At 39.6% G+C, this 21,420-nt stretch overlaps 1 long non-coding RNA gene and 1 other non-coding gene across 2 annotated transcripts in view; both read right to left on the bottom strand.

Annotated features, from left to right (window-relative positions):
- The window catches only part of LOC145522681 (uncharacterized), a 275,846-nt gene that overhangs the window by 3,951 nt on the left and 250,475 nt on the right, over positions 1-21,420 (bottom strand). The window contains exons 13-15 of the long non-coding RNA XR_014066094.1: positions 16,887-17,006; positions 11,674-11,788; positions 2,357-4,816 (exon numbers count right to left, since the gene is read on the bottom strand). This is a non-coding gene — a long non-coding RNA (uncharacterized LOC145522681). The remainder of the gene's footprint in view (positions 1-2,356; positions 4,817-11,673; positions 11,789-16,886; positions 17,007-21,420) is intronic.
- TRNAE-UUC (transfer RNA glutamic acid (anticodon UUC)) lies at positions 6,274-6,346 on the bottom strand. The gene has a single exon. It is a non-coding gene; the product is annotated as a tRNA-Glu (tRNA).

Genomic DNA, 21,420 nt, shown 5'->3' with positions numbered 1-21,420 from the left:
CCAAGATCCTCACTTGAGCAGTGGCTTAACTTTTTAATCTTTGATTTATAATTTTACAGCTGCTGAGACAGAAAACCTACTCCTTGGGAGGAGCGTGGCCTTTTCTTATATTGCTTCCCACCGCTGCTTCTGAGCATCTTGAACTCTGGCCCCTGAACACTACCATCAAGAAGGCCTTATGGATGAGCTACCTATCCCCACTGAGAGAGGAGGAACATCAGCTGCAGTTTCTAACTAGATTGCCTTCTTCATTTCAAGTAATGGCTGCCATCAGGGTCAGATTAAGGACAGACCAGCTGGATGGCTGCTTGGAAGACTAACCTATAAGGATACTACAATGTCCACATTGTGCTTACATAACCAGGAAAATATACCAGCACTTCTTTTAGGGAGCACTCTATTTGGGGCTGGAAGAAATGGTTTGTTAAGTTCCTCAGGAGTGATCAGAATAGAGGAACAGAGGGATGGTTTACTGCAGGGCTCCTGTTTTTCCTACTGAGATATGTCAATTGGGTGCCCCAGCTGGATTGTTTGCCCATGGAGGGCAGTGGTCCTGCTCAATTCTTCGTCACACAGAACTCAGTCTGTCCTCTAATAAAGATCCTACAAGTAGTGGTTGGAAGGAGACACCAATTTATTAGCCTACTCATCTCTGTTCTGAAGTCTAGGGCTTGGAAATGAAGACACAGTCATAGATTGTTTCTCTTCCACTTCTAGAATATTAGCCCTTAGTGTGTCTTCATTCACTCAGAGTTAAGGGTTGTTAATTAACAAAGCAGATCAAGTCAAATGGAGCTTGAATTCTTGTGGGTTGGGTGATCAGATCCTGTGTTGAATTAATTAGATGGAGACCAAGTGGAGTTGAGATTTTCAAAAGCATTTCACTGAAGGGTGATATTGTCAATTATTTGCAAACGAGGACATCAAGAAACGTTCTTGGAATAATGAAATATAGAACTTGTGGTCATGTTCAATAATTTAAAAGATAGTGAAGTATCTACTGGACACTGTGGAGACTTAGGACCAAGATAAGTGTGATTCCTACCCTCGTGGAACTTACATTCTAGCTTCTCTTAAGTGTGAAGAGCAGTGGCTACAGAAAACAAATGGGCACAAAAGTCTTCTCTAGTCCAGGGTTCCAATTAATAGAGGATTTTCTGTTGCCTTAATCATGCCTAGTGACGAAGCTTCTACAAGAGTTCTTAGCCTGCATTCTATAAATGCTCTGTGAACCAGTGCAAACTGTTTCCCTAGCAAGCTAAAGTCCCACGGTATTAAGGGAAAGGGTTAAGGTTAGTAGGACTTCTGGAAGGAGAGATATTAAGTGACTTGGGTCAGGAAATATGAAGGGATAAAACTAGCTTTTACTTCTGCCCTACATAGGAAACCTGCAGTGTGAGACATGCTGGGCTGGAAACTTTGAGACCTAAGTTTTAGTCTTTATTCCAATACTGGCAAGCTATGTAACTGTGGTCAAGTTACATGTTACAGTCTACCTGGAGCTGTCTTGAATGACTTCAAGATCCCTTCCTGCTCTAAAATCGTTAGCATCAAGCCCCAGACTACAGGACAACTGGCTCGTTTCTAATCCAACTGTTCCTAAGTTGTTAGGTCAAATAGCTCTGCAATTGTCATTTGTTATTTTTTTGGAGGGGCGTTTATCAACCTTGTAGGATATGGTGAGTCTGTCTCTCGCCTTTGGAATTGAGAAGGTTCTAGAAGCATATCCTCTACAGCTCATAGAGGCTTTATTCCCCTTTTCATCCTTTCTTCTCTCGCTGCCTTCCTCCCTATCCTTTCCTTCGCCACATTTCTATGGAGCATATACCACATGCTTGGTCTGGGTATGAGCTAAGTTTGGAGATACAAGATAAACCTGACATCTTCCCACACTCCAGAAGCTTTCACAGGAGAGGAGACAAAATCCTCCTTCCTTTTATCTGCTTGCTTTCCTTTTGATGATGTCCCAGGGGAGTGTGCCGGTGGGTAAACAGCTGCAGGCAGAGTCCCCATTCTGCCCAAGCAATTTTGAGACACACATCCAGGTAATTCTCTAGGCTCAGGGTTATCATCAAAAGATCTATCTCCAGATAAAAGAGATGATTTTTTACTTCTTAGGATAAATCTGAGATAATCCTCTGTACAGTCCTGGTCACTGTCTACCCCATCCTCTGTAACACATCTTTGCTCAGATGCGGAGACTCTTAACTAGCTCCTAAAATTAAAAATAACCCTCTCAATAGACAGACATTTTTCATGTATACTGTGTTTCATATATTCTCTATGACTGGTGGCCTCTTTAAAAAGGAAAGGGAAAACACTAATCAGATCAAAAGATTTTGTTATATGTTCTTACCTCATTGTGAATCCTATGTAAGTAACTTTTCTTCATCTTTGTTTCTTCCATCATTCAGTTCAGTTCAGTTCAATTCAGTCGGTAGTCATGTCCGACTCTTTGCGACCCCATGAATCGCAGCATGCCAGGCCTCCCTGTCCATCACCAACTCCCAGAGTTTACCCAAACTCTTGTCCATCGAGTCGGTGATGCCATCCAGCCATCTCATCCTCTGTCGTCCCCTTCTCCTGCCCCCAATCCTTCCCAGCATCAGGGTCTTTTCCAATGAGTCAACTCTTCACATGAGGTGGCCAAAGTATTGGAGTTTCAGCTTCAACATCAGTCCTTCCAATGAACACCCAGAACTGATCTCCTTTAGGATGGACTGATTGGATCTCCTTGCCCACCAGGGGACTCTCAAGAGTCTTCTCCAACACCACAGTTCAAAAGCATCAATTCTTCAGTGCTCAGCTTTCTTCACAGTCCAACTCTCACATCCATACGTGACTACTGGAAAAACCATAGCCTTGACTAGATGGACCTTTGTTGGCAAAGTAATGTCTCTGCTTTCTAATATGCTATCTAGGTTGGTCATAACTTTCCTTCCAAGGAGTAAGCATCTTTTAATTTCATGGCTGCAAGCACCATCTGCAGTGATTTTGGAGCCCAGAAAAATAAAGTCTGACACTGTTTCCACTGTTTCCCCATCTATTTCCCATGAAGTGATGGGACCAGATGCCATGATCTTAGTTTTCTGAATGTTGAGCTTTAAACCAACTTTTTCACTCTCCTCTCTCACTTTCATCAAGAGCCTTTTTAGTTCTTCACTGTCTGCCATAAGAGTGGTGTCATCTGCATATCTGAGGTTATTGATATTTCTCCCAGCAATCTTGATTCCAGCTTGTGCTTCTCCCATGATGTACTCTGCATATAAGTTAAATAAGCAGGGTGACAATATACAACCTTGATGTACTCCTTTTCCTATTTGGAACCAGTCTGTTGTTCCATGTCCAGTTCTAACTGTTGCTTCTTGACCTGCATACAGGTTTCTCAAGAGGCAGGTCAGGTGGTCGGGTATTCCCATCTATTTCAGAATTTTCCACAGTTTATTGTGATCCACATAGTCAAAGGCTTTGGCATAGTCAATAAACCAGAAATAGAAGCTTTTCTGGAACTCTCTTGCTTTTTCGATGATCCAGTGGATATTGGCAATTTTTGATCTCTGGTTCCTCTGCCTTTTCTAAAACCAGCTTGAACATCTGGAAGTTCATGGTTCACATATTGCTGAAGCCTGGTTTGGAGAATTTTGAGCATTGCTTTACTAGCATGTGAGATGAGTGCAATTGTGCAGTAGTTTGAGCATTCTTTGGCATTGCCTTTCTTTGGGATTGGGATGAAAACTGACCTCTTCCAGTCCTGTAGCCACTACTGAGTGTTCCAGATTTGCTGGCATATTGACTGTAGCACTTTCAGAGCATCATCTTTTAGAATTTGAAATAGCTCAACTGGAATTCCATCACCTCCACTAGCTTTGTTCGTAGTGATGCTTTCTAAGGCCCACTTGACTTTACATTCCAGGATGTCTGGCTCTAGGTGAGTGATCACACCATCGTGATTATCTGGGTCGTGAAGGTCTTTTTTGTACAGTTCTTCTGTGTATTCTTGCCACCTCTTCTTAAGATCTTCTGCTTCTGTTCAGTCCGTACCATTTCTGTCCTTTATAGAGCCCATCTTTGCATGAAATGTTCCCTTGTTATCTCTAATTTTCTTGAAGAGATCTCTAGTCTTTCCCATTCTGTTGTTTTCCTCTATTTCTTTGCACTGATCGCTGAGGAAGGCTTTTTTATCTCTCCTTGCTATTCTTTGGAACTCTACATTCAAATGGGAATGTCTTTCCTTTTCTCCTTTGCTTTTTGCTTCTTTTCTTTTCACAGCTATTTGTAAGGCCTCCTCAGACAGCCATTTTGCGTTATTGCATTTCTTTTCCATGGGGATGGTATTGATCCCTGTCTCCTGTACAACATCATGAACCTCCGTCCATAGTTTATCAGGCACTCTATCAGATCTAGTCCCTTAAATCTATTTCTCACTTCCACTGCATAATCATAAGGGATTTGATTTAGGTCATACCTGAATGGTCTAGTGATTTTCCCTACTTTCTTCAATTTCAGTCTGAATTTGGCAATAAGGAGTTCATGATCTGAGCCACAGTCAGCTCCCGGTCTTGTTTTTGCTGACTGTATAGAGCTTCTCCATCTTTGGCTGCAAAGAATATAATCAATCTGATTTCGGTGTTGACCATCTGGTGATTGCATGTGTAGAGTCTTCTCTGGTGTTGTTGGAAGAGGGTGTTTGCTATGACCAGTGCGTTCTCTTGGCAAAACTCTATTAGCCTTTGCCCTGCTTCATTCTGTACTCCAAGGCCAAGTTTGCCTGTTACTCCAGGTGTTTCTTGACTTCCTACTTTTGCATTCCAGTCCCCTATAATGAAAAGGACATAATGATGACTTCCATCATTAGCAACTCTGTTTGAAAGATATTTCTAAATATAGAAAATATTTTACAGAAAAAGAAATCAATGGAACTTCACATTCAGAATTGCTGACATAAACTGTTTTTGTGTTTTTTTTTTTAGATTTTTATCCTGGCAAATAGTTTTAAAGTCTTCAATGTCTGGCTTAAATGCTTGAATTAATTACTCTTGACTCAGTTTTTCTTCCCATTGGAGGTCGAGGAATGTACTGACACCTCTAGTTAATACTTATATCTCTCTGTGGCCAAGAGCATAATTTTTCTCTATCGCTTTCATTTTTTTGCAGCTCCCCTGCATTACTAAATGGATTGATAAATACTTCATCTCTTCTCCTTGTTCTTACTTTCCCTCTTGGAAATATACTAAAAAGAGTGTAAGTTTCACAAGATCAGATGACTAAAAGGACTTGGGAGAGAAACAAAGGGCATGATAACTCACTTCAATGGAAAGTTAACCCTGGAATAATTGGCAGCAGGTTCAAATAGTTTAGCGCAGTGTTACTCTAACTGAGTGGAAGTGGTATCAGTAAACCTATATGACTATAAACATTCTAATGAAAAGGGAACATTTTTTTTTCTCTTTTTCTTACATGCTGGAGGAGCTGTAGCAGAAAAAGGAATATTTTGTCAAACATCTCATATTTCCAATTATGTAGATATTGGCCATTGTGAAGAAAAAATACAAATGATGGACCACCTCTCATTTGCCTAGTCTGAAGACTTGTAGCTCCAAGCCATTGACTCTAAGGCAATTTATATTTGTTTTCTCTGTCTTTCTTGAGAGGAAACAAAAATCTTATTTTTTCAAGCAATTAAAATTCTTTTGCTTCAGCTAGGATGAAAGAATTAGGAGTTCTGTCTCCTTGTACATGATTGTATACTTCATCTTTCTTATTTAATGATTGACAGAGAACAGATAAACTGAAACATTTCTGAATCAGGGTTGAATGTGCTCTTAGTGGCCCCATTGCTAATTTGTTTGACTATTTTGGAGTGTTTCTTTACTCTCTAATGGAAAGTTTATGAAATATGAGGGGTGCAGAGCTTTCAGAATACAAATGAACTTATTTGCCAAAATTTAAGTGCTCCTTCTTATCAGTGAATGTCTGTCTCACTTAACGGGATCCAAACTGAATAATAAAGAAAATTAGATTATATTGTACCCTCAAGAGAAATTGTGTGTAAATTGTAATGTAACAGTGATGGAGAAGGGGTCATGTTTTTGAAAAAAGAGTAGTTTGGGTCATATGAAAAACGATTAACTCATAGAAAATGAATTATTTTCAAAGAAATATAGTAATTCAATGAGCAGAATTTCCCACGCACGAGTGATCTATACCTCTGGCTAGCTTAGAATGTTTTCTTTTTTTTTTTTTGACTGTGCAGTGCAGCTTGTGGGATCTTAGTTCCCCAATCAGGGATTGAACCTGGGCCCTCGGCAGTGAAAGAGCAGAGTCCTAACCACTGGACCACCAGGGACTTCCCAGGCTAGCTTAGATTGAGAGTCATAATTATATGGAAATGCATGCTAGGTTTCAGTGGTTACAACCTTATTCCATCATACACCTGTGATGGAATTGAAAATCCAATAAGCATCCACTGAAAAATGAACACAGATCTCCAGAGAAGTACAATATAGAGGTAGTTAGGATTTGAGAAATTGGCCTAATTCTTTCTTTAATCATGGTGTAATGCACTGTCCCTTGGTCAGTATGTTTACTTGCATTGCCTTGGTGTTCTCATTAATAAAGTTGATGATCCCAGTGCCTTTCTCTTGCTGGCATTCGAGGGGCACTGTGGGAACAAGAGAGCGGCCCTCTGACCAGGGAGACAGGCTGGGAGAACTTCAGCAGTCACTTAAACTGTTGACTATGCTCATGGATGGAACAGAGTGCAGATATGGAGTAAAATAAAGCGATAGAGGGGAAGAGAGAAAGAACATAAAGGTGGGACTGTACAAAGACAGGAATTGGTCCCTGTCATACACTTGCAATAGGAAGGTATCTGTTGGAAAAGGATGAGGTGAGGGAGGATCCTAAAGTAGAGAAAAGAAAGGGAATAACGAATGTCTCCAGAGTTTGCTGAAATTAATTATCCTGAGATTTCAGGAGGAAGAAAGGGAAGGCAGCTCTGAAGACTGAGGTTTCGAAAACAAAACAAAATGCAAACAGAAAGTTTAAAAAATAAAGTCATGTTTTTCTTGGAGGAGAGGCTGGGCATTAACAGACAGTTTGATGACAGCAGGATTTGAATTAAGGGGTTTACTTTCAATCTCTAAGAGAAAAATTTTATATGACATAGATGCAAAAGACATTAGCGGGTCTTTGGGCCATGATACTGGGTTTCATTTGCAAAGGGGAAAAAGAATGATCAGCACATCTCAGATAAATACCCACTAACTGTGCAATATTTTATTTGAGATTTGTATTAGCCCCAATCAAGAAAAAAAAAAAATAAGGGACTTAGTGAATTTGACTCCGTGGGAAGTCTTGAGAATTATAAACCTAGATTTCCCCCATGGAATAATTTAATATTAAAAATTAATAAATAGAAAGAGAGTCTGGGGACATTAAGATTCATTGCCACCATTTCAAATCATGATCCACACCATCAGAAAAAAAGAGCTTGGAACTTGGAATGCAGGAAGGAGAGGGGAAAGAAATGACTGATGGATGGGTGAGTAAGAAGGGATGGAAATGAATGCTGCAAAGCAAATAACTACACAATCTGTGAGAAAATTAAATGAAAGAGTTTGAAGGATAAGTAGGTAATGAGGAATATGAGATAATAAGACATTTAAAAATAGGAAATTACTATGGAAAGTGAGGATGAATGATGAATTACATGGGAGAAGATTAAGGGACACAGGAAGGCAAAGAAGAGAGGAGGTAACTGGGATGGAAACAAAACGTGATTAATAGCTGGAAAGGGCAGGCATGAGTCTCAACCTTTGGAGAAAATGCCTAACCTAGAAATAAAGGAGGAAAAGAAGAAAAGACTTCAGGATTAACGTGAAATCATGCGGACAATAGAGGAAGGAGGAAGTGTTATTAGCCCTCAGGAAAGAACGCATTTCTAGAGAAATGTATTAGTCTGGGTTCTCCATTCATCTATGAGTAGAATTGTCTTCATCTGCCTTTTACAAATTGTTGAATTACAAAATGAGTGCTATTAAAGGAAAGAAAAGCTAAGCACTGTTAGGGGAGTTTGAAGAAAAGATTGCATCTAGAACAACTGAAGTGAAGGCTCAGTGAGCCAAGCTATTCACAGTCTTTTATATAAAATTTTGAAATTCGGCCTCTTAATGAAAAAAAAAACTGGAGAGAATTTATCCAAATAGAAATGTGGGCCATGATGGCGGAGCGGGGGGGGGGGTGGCGGGCAGGCAGAGAGGTGTTAACTGTTGTAAGTATTTTAGATTCCCAGTAGTAGAAATAGCATTAATTTTTCAAGAAGATTAATATCTGGATTAGGTTTAAATGCCTGTGATTATCGTTTCGCTTTCTCATGTTTGTACAGTGGATTCCTTTCAGCCAGACAGTACCAGACCCCCTTCGGAGGGAAGCTGATAAAGTAATTTAGGTGGAAAGGCCTAATGAGATAATGATGCGAAGGCCAGTTAACACCTAATAAGCACATAACCACCAGGGATGATATTGTTGCTTATTAATTATAATGATGATGTGGAGGAAAGAGACAAGGTGGCACTCATTTAGCAGAGAGCACTTAGGAGTAAAGCTGTTTTCTCAAAGGGCGAGTTGCAGGCAGTTAAGAGTTAGAAGTAGGGCAACATGTAGCCGAGTTGGAAATTTATGGCTGTTGGGTTACACTGGTGACCACAGAATGGGAGGCTGTGCAGGCGGTAACAGATGCCTTCCTGATGGTGACCAGAGCGGGAATGCAGACTGCTGTGGTTGCGGGGCCGGGCCGCGCTCAGAGGCAGAGGCTTCAGGCGGAGCTCTGGGGGCTGTCCGCTTGCCTTAGATTCCGCAGTGGTCATTCGTGGGCAGACAGGCAGGTGTCCAAGACTGCACTGGGTGTGCTTCCAGTTCCATGACCTTCCCCTCCCCTCCACTCGGTCCTGGGGAATCAGACTCGCAGCGCAGCTCTTCAGTCCATGTTGGTGCCCTGCCCTGTGGAGGGAGCCCAGAAGATCCTTCAGGCCTGTTTTTTAGAGGCACAGACTTGATCTGTTACCTTCATCTGCTGACTTGAATGTAAGGTTCCTTGGTGTGAGTCACTGCCCTTGCTCTGCTTTCTGAACTCCCAGTGGGTGTGGTTCACCCAGGGCAGGCAAATTGTATCAGTGCGTTTTTGCAGATACACTGGTGTCTGTATCAGTCAAAGAGCAGGAGTCAGGATGTTAGGAAGAAGAAGCCACAAGAAAAAACATGAAGATTTTGGAAATTTTGTGAGTCCTCAAGGGAGACATAGAAGCTTGAAGTTCAGGACCGGTCTGGGGAAGCAGATTCTGGGCCTTAAAGAGCACTGGAAACTTGCCTCCTCATTCACAATCTCTCCCCTCACAGTGCAGATCTCTGGCCCCTAGAGCTCAGGGTATCACTCACCCCTCTCTCAGTCTTGGATGCCACCTCTGCAATAATAAGATGTAGTTTTCCACACCTTCCTCTGCTATTAATTTTATTGCCTGGATGAGGGCCATCTCACAGGATTTTTCTTGTTCTATGTGATGATGTCACTGACCCTGCCATTGAAAGGAAATAGCATTCTCATTATTAACCTTTTAAAGCAAGTATTTTTTATATTTATTAAATGTGTGATACGAGAGGCAGGAAGTGAGGAGTACTGGATGGGAAGACGGAAGATGTGGCTCTAGATCTGATTCTTCTATTACATATCTCTGTTGTTCAGTTGCAAAGTCGTGTCCAACTCTGCGACCCCATGGACTGTAGCCTGCCGGGCTTCCCTGTCTTTCAACATCTCTGTAATCGTGGATAAATCACTTGCCTGTCTGAGCCTCCAGTTTCCCCATCCACAAGTTGAGAGTTTGGTGAGGGTCACCTTTATCAGTTCAGTTCAGATGTCCAGTTGGGTCCGACTCTTTGTGACCCCATGAACCGCAGCACGCCAGGCCTCTCTGTCCATCACCAACTCCTGGAGTCCATCCAAACCCATGTCCATTGAGTCGGTGATGCCATCCAACCATCTCATCCTCTGTCGTCCCCTTCTCCTCCTGCCCTCAATCTTTCCCAGCATCAGGGTCTTTTCAAATGAGTCAGCTCTTCACATCAGGTGGCGAAAGTATTGGAGCCTCAGCTTCAACACCAGTCCTTCCAATGAACACTTGGGACTGATCTCCTTTAGGATGGACTGGTTGGATCTCCTTGCAGTCCAAGGGACTCTCAAGAGTCTTCTCCAACACCATAGTTCAAAAGCATCAATTCTTCGGCGCTCAGCTTTCTTCACTGTCCAACTCTCACATCCATTAATGACCACTGGAAAAACCATAGCCTTGACTAGATGGACCTTTGTTGGCAAAGGTTGTCTGCTTTTAAATATGCTATCTAGGTTGGCCATAACCTTCCTTCCAAGGAGTAAGTGTCTTTTAATTTCATGGCTGCAATCACCATCTGCAGTGATTTTGGAGCCCCAAAAAATAAAGTCAGCCACTGTTTCCACTGTTCCCCCATCTATTTCCCATGAAGTGATTGGACCAGATGCCATGTTCTTAGTTTTCTGAATGTTGAGCTTTAATTCAACTTTTTCACTCTCCTCTTTCACTTTCATCAAGAGGCCCTTTAGTTCTTCTTCACTTTCTGCCATGAGGGTAGTGTCATCTGCATATCTGAGGTTATTGATATTTCTCCCGGCAATCTTGATTCCAGCTTGTGCTTCTGCCAGCCCAGTGTTTCTCATGATGTACTCTGCATAGAAGTTAAATAAGCAGGGTGACAATATACGGCTTGACGTACTCCTTTACCTATTTGGAACCAGTCTGTTGTTCCATGTCCAGTTCTAACTGTTGCTTCCTGACCTGCATACAGATTTCTCAAGAGACAGGTCAGGTGGTCTGGTATTCCCATCTCTTTCAGAATTTTCCACAGTTTATTGTGATCCACACAGTCAAAGGCTTTGGCATAGTCAATAAAGCAGAAATAGAAGCTTTTCTGGAACTCTCTTGCTTTTTTGATGATCCAGTGGATGTTGGCAATTTGATCTCTGGTTCCTCTGCCTTTTCTAAAACCAGGTTGAACATCTGGAAGTTCACCTTTATAGTTTTAAAGTTGTTTCCAGCCTTAAAATTCTACATTTAAGTGTATATATGTATAAGGACCCTACCTCTATTAAACCTTTATGAGAGAATGACAAATAAAACCTTAAATCCATGGTTCAGAGTGGACAATGAAGTTTGGAGTTGCCAATGAACCAATGGCAGAACTATTTACTGAGCAGTAACTAGTTACCTGGCAGCCACACACTGACCTTAAAGGCAGATGTTTTACAGGTGAGATGTGAAGGCTTCAAAAGATGGAATAGATTGTTCAAAATCCTATAGTTAGTGAAGGGGTGGGGTCAAAATTCAACTCAGCTCTTCTGAAACAGAAGTCCTTGACCTTAATGACCGTGTGTGCGTCTAATACTTATGTCCCATACCTGCTGGAACCAGCCACTGAAGTTTTCTTCAGTTCCAGTGGTTCTTAACTGGTGACGGAAGGAAGGAGCAATGCAGGGAGTGGCTTGAAAAATCTCCCCAGTCAATTCTGGCACACACATTTCTCTGCCTCTAAACCCACTCTAAACATCACCGAGTCAGAATCACAGTAACGTGATGACAGAAACAGTACCTTACTGGAAAACTTTCCGCTCTGTGCCAACTCTCATTTCTGCTTCTCTCAGCATGGCCTGGGGGTAGGCAGAGGCACCAGACACAGTTATTTCTCTTGTCTTCCAAATGGGAAACTGAAGCAAAGAGAATTGAATAATGCAACTTCACACACCTAGTGGTCACAGAACAGTATGAGGACTCCTACTTTGAGACTCCAGCCACCACAGAACATTGTCTTTCTAGACAATTCAATTAATAGTGTATTTTATATACAAGGAAAAATACCACTTTCCTCCCCTGCAGTTTCCTAGTAGATGTGTCATTTCAGTGACACTAATTTATTCAAAATATCTGTAAAGCCAGCCTCTCTGAATAGTATCAGCTGTAATAGCCATTGACAAATATCAAATGGAGGAAAATGATTTCTTAACCAGGCATTTTTATGAACAAAAATGACTTTCTAGAACTTCACTGACTCGTCTCAGAAAAATGCTTCATCAGGGTTGTTAAGAGGATTTAGGCATCCAAAACAAACAGATGCTCTTCATTTTCATATCTTTCAATATACTAAAACAATTAATTCCTTTTTGAAAATAAAAATATTAGCACCTAGAATTTCAAATTGCTTTTCAAGAATTTATTTTAATGCCACATAGACAAGGCCCCAGACTTAGTTTTCATTTACAATTCTTTATAGTGTAAAATGCCTCCTTTTGGTCTTTCTATATTTTGTTTTTTCTCTTTTCTTTTGATGAATAAATTCTAAATTTTACTCATTATGGTTGATTTCACTCCATTGCAAAAAGGTAGAAATATCAGTTGTAAGATTTGATTAAGTAAAGATAGAATACAAGGTTGCCATTTAGAAGAATGAGGCAGCTCTAAGTGGAATGATCTCCAAGATATATAGTTAAAATTTAAAAGGCAAGATATACAATGAAATATATGGTAATTTACCATTTATATAAATACAACATATCTATGTTTATATACAATACCCAGCTGTGGAAGAACATTTAAAGATACAGTAATAGTGGTTGCCTCTGGGAGAAACTGATTGCTGGAAGATTGGAGGGAGATTCTATATATACCCTGCTGTCCCTTTTATATAATGTATCATGTTCCTGTATTACATGTTCATATTTGTTTTATAAAGACAGAGGTAGAAGTCTTTTTTACTGAGATGGAAAAATACAAAAGATATATTGTTAGGTGTAAAAAGCAAGTTGTAGAATAGCATGGATAGTATATGGTTCTATTTTTGTAAATTAATTATACATACATACATGTATGTGTATAACTACACCCATACACATCTCTAAGGATATGCATCAAATTGTTAATAGTGGTTCCCTCTAAAGAGTAGAATATGAGAAGAGTGTGTGTGTGCATGCTTTCATTTTTTCTGTCCTATGTATTTCTATATTGTCTGATTTTTTTTTACACAGAGCACATACTAATTCACAATAATGTATAAACTTATAAACCCAACCAAAGGATTGCACTTGACTTCTACACACCTACAATCAAAATTTCCCAGAACAGCCCTTCAAGTCAGCCATTTTTTGTTTTTTATATCCCACAAATTGACTTCAGATCTCTTCCTTGACCTCTTCTCTGAAGTTTACTAAACTGTCTACTCCTTTATCTTTGCTCTCCTACATTTCCCCTTTTGAGCAGGGCCCAGCTAAGGTCATGACCAAGAAACGATAGTAATACTAGTGGTAGTTCCTCAATTTGCCCTTTAAATCAATCTGGAAAGATGCAACTAAAATCCCCCTCATTCCTACTTAACCCAACCTTGGGTTAAATCTAACCACCTATTTCAAGAAAATTTCTATGCTTTCTAGGTCAGTCCTATCAGCATACAGATATGCTATAGCTCTAGTCTCAAACAAATATTTGTTTTATTTTGTTTTCTTGGTTTTAGTGGTGAAAACTCCATTTGACCTCTCAACTCCACATCTTCTCCAAATACTGTCCCCATTTCTCTATACTCCTTTACATGAATTTTCCTTGAAAAATTTGCCTTTCTTTTTGTAAAGATACTTCCTCTCCTCACTTTCATTCCCCCCTGACCCCCAGTCATTCTTTTTTTTTTAAACTAATTTATTTATTTTAATTGGAGGCTAATCACTTTACAATATTGTGGTGGTTTTTGCCACACATTGACATGAATCAGCCACGGGTGTACATGTTTCCCCGCGTCCTGAACCCTCCTCCCACCTCCCTCCCCATCCCATCCCTCTGGGTTGTCCCAGTGCACCGGCTTTGAGTGCCCTGTTTCATGCAGAAGACTTGGACTGGTGATCTATTTCACATATGATAATACACATGTTTCAATGCTATTCTCTCAAACGATCCCACCCTCACCTTCTCCCACAGAGTCCAAAACTCTGTTCTTTATATCTGTGTCTCTTTTGTTGTCTCGCATATAGGGTTATCGTTACCATCTTTCTAAATTCCATATATATGTGTTAATATACTATACTGGTGTTTTTCTTTCTGACTTACTTCACTCTATAATAGGCTCCAGTTTCATCCACCTCATTAGAACTGACTCAAATGTATTCTTCTTAATGGTTGAGTAATATTCCATTACGTATATGTACCACAGCTTCCTCATCCATTTGTCTGCTGATGGGCATCTAGGCTGCTTCCATGTTCTGGCTATTATAAACAGTGCTGTGATGAACATTGGGGTACACGTGTCTCTTTCAATTCTGGTTTCCTCAGTGTGTATGCCCAGCAGTGGGATTGCTGGGTCATATGGCAGTTCTATTTCCAGTTTTTTAAGGAATCTCCACACTGTTCTCCATAGTGGCTGTACTAGTTTGCATTCCCACCAACAGTGTAAGAGGGTTCCTTTTTCTCCACACCCTCTCCAGAATTTATTGCTTGTAGTCTTTTGGATAGCAGCCATTCTGACTGGCATGCAATGGTACCTCATTGTGGTTTTGATTTGCATTTCTCCGATAATGAGTGATGTTGAGCATCTTTTCATGTATTTGTTAGCCATCTGTATGTCTTCTTTGGAGAAATGTCTGTTTAGTTCTTTGGCCCAGTTTTTGATTGGGTCGTTTATTTTTCTGGAATTGAGCTGCAGGAGTTGCTTGTATATTTTTGAGATTAATTCTTTGTCCATTGCTTCATTTGCTATTATTTTCTCCCATTCTGAAGGCTGTCTTTTCACCCTGCTTATAGTTTCCTTTGTTATGCAAAAGCTTTTAAGTTTAATTAGGTCCCATTTGTTTATTTTTGCTTTTATTTCCTACTCTGGGAGGTGGGTCATAGAGGATCTTGTTGTGATTTATATCAGAGGGTGTTCTGCCTGTGTTTTCCTCTAGGAGTTTTATAATTTCTGGTCTTATGTTTAGATATTTAATTCATTTTGAGTTTATTTTTGTGTATGATGTTAGAAAGTGTTCTAGTTTCATTCTTTTACAAGTGGTTGACCAGTTTTCCCAGAACTACTTGTTAAAGTGATTGTCTTTTCTCCATTGTATATTTTTGCCTCCTTTGTCAAAGATAAGGTGTCCATAGGTGCATGGATTTATCTCTGGGCTTTGTATTTTGTTCCACTGATTTGTATTTCTTTCTTTGTGCCAGTACCATACTGTCTTGATGACTGTAGCTTTGTAGTATAGTCTGAAGTCAGGCAGGTTGATTCCTCCAGTTCCATTCTTCTTTCTCAAGATTGTTTTGGCTATTCGAGGTTTTTTGTGTTTCCGTACAAATTGTGAAATTATTTGTTCTAGTTCTGTGAAAAATACTATTGGTAACTTGATAAGGATTGCATTAAATCTATAGATTGCTTTGAGCAGTATATTCATTTTCACCCAGTCATTCTTAAAACTGCTCCTCTCAGGCCTTCAGCCTTAACATTCTCCCTCAATTATCTAGTAAATGTCACAACATTTACTTCCCAAATCTAATGGTCAATTTTTAATCCTCATTTTCTCTAACTCTCAACTAACTGGTTACAGTTGATCACTTTTTCCTTTTTGAAACACTTTTTTCTCTTGGCCTTCTGGACACTTTTCTTGGATTTCCTTCTATCTCACAATCTGCTGCTTCTTTATTTCTTCTTTATCCTCTTCATCTTGAAGTATCAGTACTGCTCAAGGCTCAGTTCTTGTGTCAACCTGCCTACTCTATTTAAACTCTTCTCTTGGTGATCTCATCTAGCCTCTTGACTTTGAATGTCATTTCCATGCTAATGTCTTTCAAGTTTATGTTCAAACCCCAACCTGGCCCTAACCTACAGACTCCTTGTCTTCAAAGCATATAATGCTTCCTGAGTTCACCCTATGTCCCTGAATTCATCCTCTATCACCCCCTTTCTTGTTCTCAGGCCATATTGACCTCCTTGCTGCTTTTTGAACATGCCGGGAATACTCCCACCTCAGGACATTTGCACTTGCTGTAGCATCTGTCTGCAAAGCTCTTTTCTCAGATATCCATATGGCTCAGTTTCCTCCTTTTGTTCTGCACAAATGTCACCTTATCAGAGTGCCTTCCTTCAACCCTTATAAAACAGTGTTTGCCTATCTCACTGTGCCTCTTTACTCCCTTATTTTTTTTCTAAGCAGTTACTATAATCTGAAGCACTATATATCTATTTGACTTATGCTCAGTTGCTCAGCCCTGTCTAACTCCTTGTGACCCCATGGACTGTAGCCCTCCAGGATCCTCTGTCCATGTGATTCTCCAGGCAAAATAACTGGAGTGGGTTGTCATTTTCTTCTCCAGGGGATCTTCCTGACCCCAGAATCGAACCCACATCTCCTATTTGACTATTATTTGCATATTATATATATATGCCCTGGAATGTAAGCTCCTCAAGAACAGGAACTTTATTTTGTTCACCACAGTATCCTCAACATTAAGAAAAGTGATTATTATATAGTAAAGTACTCAAATAATATTTCTTGAATGTGGAATAAAGAATGTTGAAAGAGTCACTATAGTTTCCTTTAACATATTAAAATTACATGAAATTCGTCTTAAGATAATTTACTTCTCCATCTCAACTTTCTCGTTTTGTTTTCTTTTTTAAAAATTTGTTTAAACTTTTATTTTGAAATAATTATAGACTAACAAGCTGTGCAAACATAGTACAGGGAAGTATCATGTATCCTTTACCCAGCTTCCCTCAGAAATTACATCAGACATAACTATCCTTTAAAAAAATTAGTATTAGTTCCTTCATGTCTTTTCCTCAAGTTTTACCTGTTTTCTTCTATGGGTATTTCTACACAGGCTTCCAGAACTCTTCATCCCTTACTTCTTGCAAGACATTGATGAACTTTCTTCAACACCAACATAAATCCCTTCTCCAGGATAACCGTCCTAATCATGGGAGGGATAGAGTACTTCAATTAAGTGGAAAAAAATAGGTTTTATTTTATTTTTTATACCAAAACAAACTGTTTCATCTCTTAAGCTTGCAGGATCTATAGACAGATACTGTCTCTTCTGTAAGTTCTGAATAGCAACCAACCTGTTTGCTGTGATTTCCAAGAGCATGCAAAATAATTGTTGACTCCAGTGTGTACTTTTATCTCTTTTATGTAACTATTTATAAAGAGTTGAATAAAAACAAATATATGATTTTCTACATATTCATATTTCTGTAAAAATTATTCTGCTGAGTACATGTCTTTTATTTATTCAACAAATATTTATTGTGTACCTACTATGTGCCAAGACTCCATGCTACAATGGTTTTTATCCCCCAAGATGATCTGGAATAAACATTACCTTTAAGACACTACAAATCCGAAAGGATAAACTGAAAACTCCTGTTTTCCAGGTAAGTGGGTTACTCCCCATGGAATGGGCATTCATATTCAGGAGACAAACGTATTATTATATTCTAATAATTGGTTTTCAGGGTTAAAAAAAATCGATGTCCCTTTCAATATGCCTGAAATATGTAAACTAACCTACCATTTGACAAGGTAAGATTCACTGATTTAATGATCAGTACAAAGAGGATATGTACTGGGATATCACCACCCTCTATAGTTAAAATGAGCATGTATTAGACATCTTAAAAAAGCTGCCTTCATATTAAATACTAATTAGAAACCTGCTCCATGTCAGTGTTATCCTATAATCAATCTTGTTTCTAGTATTAGTAGGGTGATCATTTGCCCTGTTTGCCTGAAATATTTTAATTTACACCTGTTGTTCCAGCATAATTGCTAATTGTACCTCCTTTCACTCTCTAAAAATATTTCAGTTTGGATGATAAATTATACAGTCAAACTAAGCATTAGGGTCTCTGGGATAAACGATCAAGGCGTCATTCCTATTTATTGGTACTACCTTGTCACAAGCTGTAAAAACAGTTTTCCTTTTGATTGCTTCTTCCTGAGTTGTCACAAAGACCTTCACATAAAATCACTCTGTCCCATTAAAGCAGTTATTGAAACCCCCTTCAATAATGACCAGTTGTTTTAGTTTTCCTCCTCAGATTCCAAAGACGAAATAAAGACATTGCTTTCACTGGGTCAGCATCATGATTGTTCAGAGGCACAGCCTTGTACAGGGAAAATTTTGTCTGACTATCTAATCCACAGGAATCTTAAAGAATTTTTTTCCTGAGTAACATTATCTGGTTGAAAGAGTCTGTGATCGACCGCTAATGTTTGCCCAAAGAACGGAAAACCCAACATACTTAATTTCAGTGGAACATATACATTTCTGGACCAAGATATTTAATGTCTCTAGAGTACGACCAGGGAATGAGAAATGGAAAGGTAAATTTGGGTGGCCTCCTTAGATATAATCTCTGTTAAAACTATTTAATCTTTGTGGTTCACAAAGAAACATATCCTTGAGTTAATGAGTGGAAGGACATTTCTGAGATTAAATATCTTTATAACTGTTTTCTTGGCTGATTCTAGTAGCAGCACCACCACTGATTCATTATTTAGTTTTGGAAAATTGATCACTTTGTTTTCATTTGAGGTTGTGTCCTCCTAGCACCAAAGTACTCAATCAATTCAGTGTTTGTTTGTTTTTTTTAGAAACACAGGATCATGAAGATAAAACAACTAGTGAGGGACTAAATTGTTTTTACCTAATTTTTGCTTGTTTCTTAACCCATCTGTAAATTATGGATAATTCTGTTGGCTTTTGTCTTCCCGATATGATTGCTATGACAGTAAATGACATATTTAGTAAAACATTAGAAACATTTGGGATAACAGAGGCTGGATGACTTTATCATTCTTATTTGTAGTTTGTCTGAAAAATTGAATAAGATGAAGTGGCTAAAGTGTGTTTTTCACTTTTTTTTTTTTCTTCTCTTCTTATAATGAAAGTACATCTTTAAAAAATATTATTACTGACATAGCTTTATTGGAAGATACTAGTGGACCCTGAAAGGTCAATGACACTCTCCTGTTGTTGTTTTAAATCCGTACTTTTATCAAAATTAAGAAGGTATCAGGAAAACCAGGCTCCTAAATTCTTTCTTAACCCAAGGCGCTGTGTTGAATAGCTAAAGAAATACTTTCCTGGTAATTATCTCTTTTCCTATTTCAGGCATGAACTCTACCTCCTTCACCCTACCTCATCTATACCTCTAGAAAACACAATAAAACCCGAAGTGCTCCCTTTCCTATGGGTCAAGACAGCTCCTTTCCCAGGAGTTCCAGGGCCTGTTTATGAAACATGGCCTGGGCAATTTCCCCAAGAGTCCCACAATCCTGAATGGATAGGGAAGTTTTGTGATTTGGAAGTAGTGGCATCAAGTGTTTGGAGGTCTGGTGATAGTCCAGGCTTCTGAGCCACCTGGGAAGCAGCCAACCCCTCCCCCACCCCTGCCCCACACACATACGTATGTGTGTGTGTGTGTATATATATATATATATATATATTTTTTTTTTCTGATTAGAAACAATGACCTATTCTGGACTATGGGACAGGAACTACCCAGTAAATACTGTATCTTCTTTTGACAGAGTTATGCTGAGTAGCCTGTTCATATCTCCACAGTTCTCAAGGGATTTACTTGCTGTGTTTTAGCCAACAATATGACAAAGATATATTGATGTTCCAGTGTGAGAGCTTGGGTGTCAAAACTGAGAAATCTGAGATAAAATCATTTGGTTGAAGAGCTCTAAGTTCCTTGAATATCTTGTTCCTCCGAAAAACTTTGGAGGCTGCTGTAATAACTGTAAATTTCTCAAATGAGAAACTGGGGCAGAGGGGCAGAGTGGGGGTGGGGTGTTTGTTTATGGTAGAGAGGTGACATTTTTTCACAATATATTTCGCTGGAAGGTCTGCACTCCAGCAGAAGAACCAGCCTTAGGAAATGCTGGTAAGTGGTTCTTTGACAACACATACTGATTTTGGAATGGCCCTTCCTCTTGCCTGCTTCCCCTGCCTAGAGGTGTAATTTTGTAATCTGGTTACCCAAGGTCCCCTCACTGTGGTCCTCACTGGAACTGATATGGCCTGGACCTTTTCTATTTCTCATGTTGACCAAATTTTCTATCAGATTCTGCCCGCATTGTGCCCCATCACATTGCTTATTTATTTCTGCTTTCAAAAGGGTAGGACATTATCTGGTAATCCAATTAGAATGACAGTAGAAAGGGTAAAAGCAGTTAACACATCACCCCTCTTACTATGGATGATTAGCATTAACTTGAAGATGGTAATTTTTAGTGATGAAATTTCAGAAGCTATGTTGCAGACTGATGGGAGTAATATTTTAGGGGCTTAGACACGTTTTTTTAGCACCCTTAAAATCACACACACAGACAAGTACTTAGTCTGAGTAAGGAAGGCCCCGTCCTCAAGCCTGGGCGAGTCCAGAGTACCTGTTGTGCATAGCCAGGTCTCATCACTGCTGAAGGAGGAGGTGCTGGCAGGGAGCAAGACAGCAGGAGAACGGGCCTAACTGCCCTGTTAATAGGTAGACCAAGGACTGTACATCCCTTTCTCCTGGGGGTGGGGGGTGGCACTGAGAGAAAGTGCTCAGCACCCCTCCCACATGCGCATGCAGCCTTACCTGGGCACTCCAGGCCTCACCCTTGTGGTACCTACAGGCTGATTCCTAAAAGATCAGAAAGACAAATGATTCAGAAGTGCCTGCAGCTGATTCCTACTCAGAATATGTAATCTCACAATCGTGCCTGTTTTAAGTGCTTATATGCCTCTGATCAAATCTTTACTCTGCTCTCTATCCCTTTGAAAGCAGCAGCAATGCTTTATTTCTGATTATATGAGGACTTAAGCCAAATAACTTTAAAAAATGCCCACAGCAGTTTTGATTTGACACTATTTGTGTTTCATTTTGGCTCTCCTAATCCAAGATTTTCTCAATATGTTTGTAGCTTAGCCGGGACACATTCATTGAGTTATTGACTGGGCAGTGCTCTGATTTAAGCTCTTATGAAAATTTCCCATGTGACTTAGAGTAATTTTCAGTGAAAATCAAGAGCACCATTGTTGGTCGCTAATAATTACATGGCTTCTGTCTGTAAACACATGTATTTCACATGCATAAATGCACATAGGGCATAGGATTTCCAGCGCTGGCTCACATGAGCATGCACACACACATACACCATGAATCTCTAGTCTTCATTTACTAATTTTCCCTCATTTGAGGTAACTTCTCCACTGCTTCTATGGCTATTGAATAATAACAACTACCAAAAAAAAAAAAGCTTAGGGAAAACAACCTACAGTCATAATTTATCATTTTTAAGAAAGAATGATATTGCAACTAGACACACGCAAC

Source organism: Giraffa tippelskirchi, chromosome 10 (assembly GCF_054371585.1).
Source record: "Giraffa tippelskirchi isolate mGirTip1 chromosome 10, T2T-mGirTip1v1.2.pri, whole genome shotgun sequence".
Taxonomy (NCBI): domain Eukaryota; kingdom Metazoa; phylum Chordata; class Mammalia; order Artiodactyla; family Giraffidae; genus Giraffa; species Giraffa tippelskirchi.
This window is presented reverse-complemented; position numbering and strand designations above follow the sequence as displayed.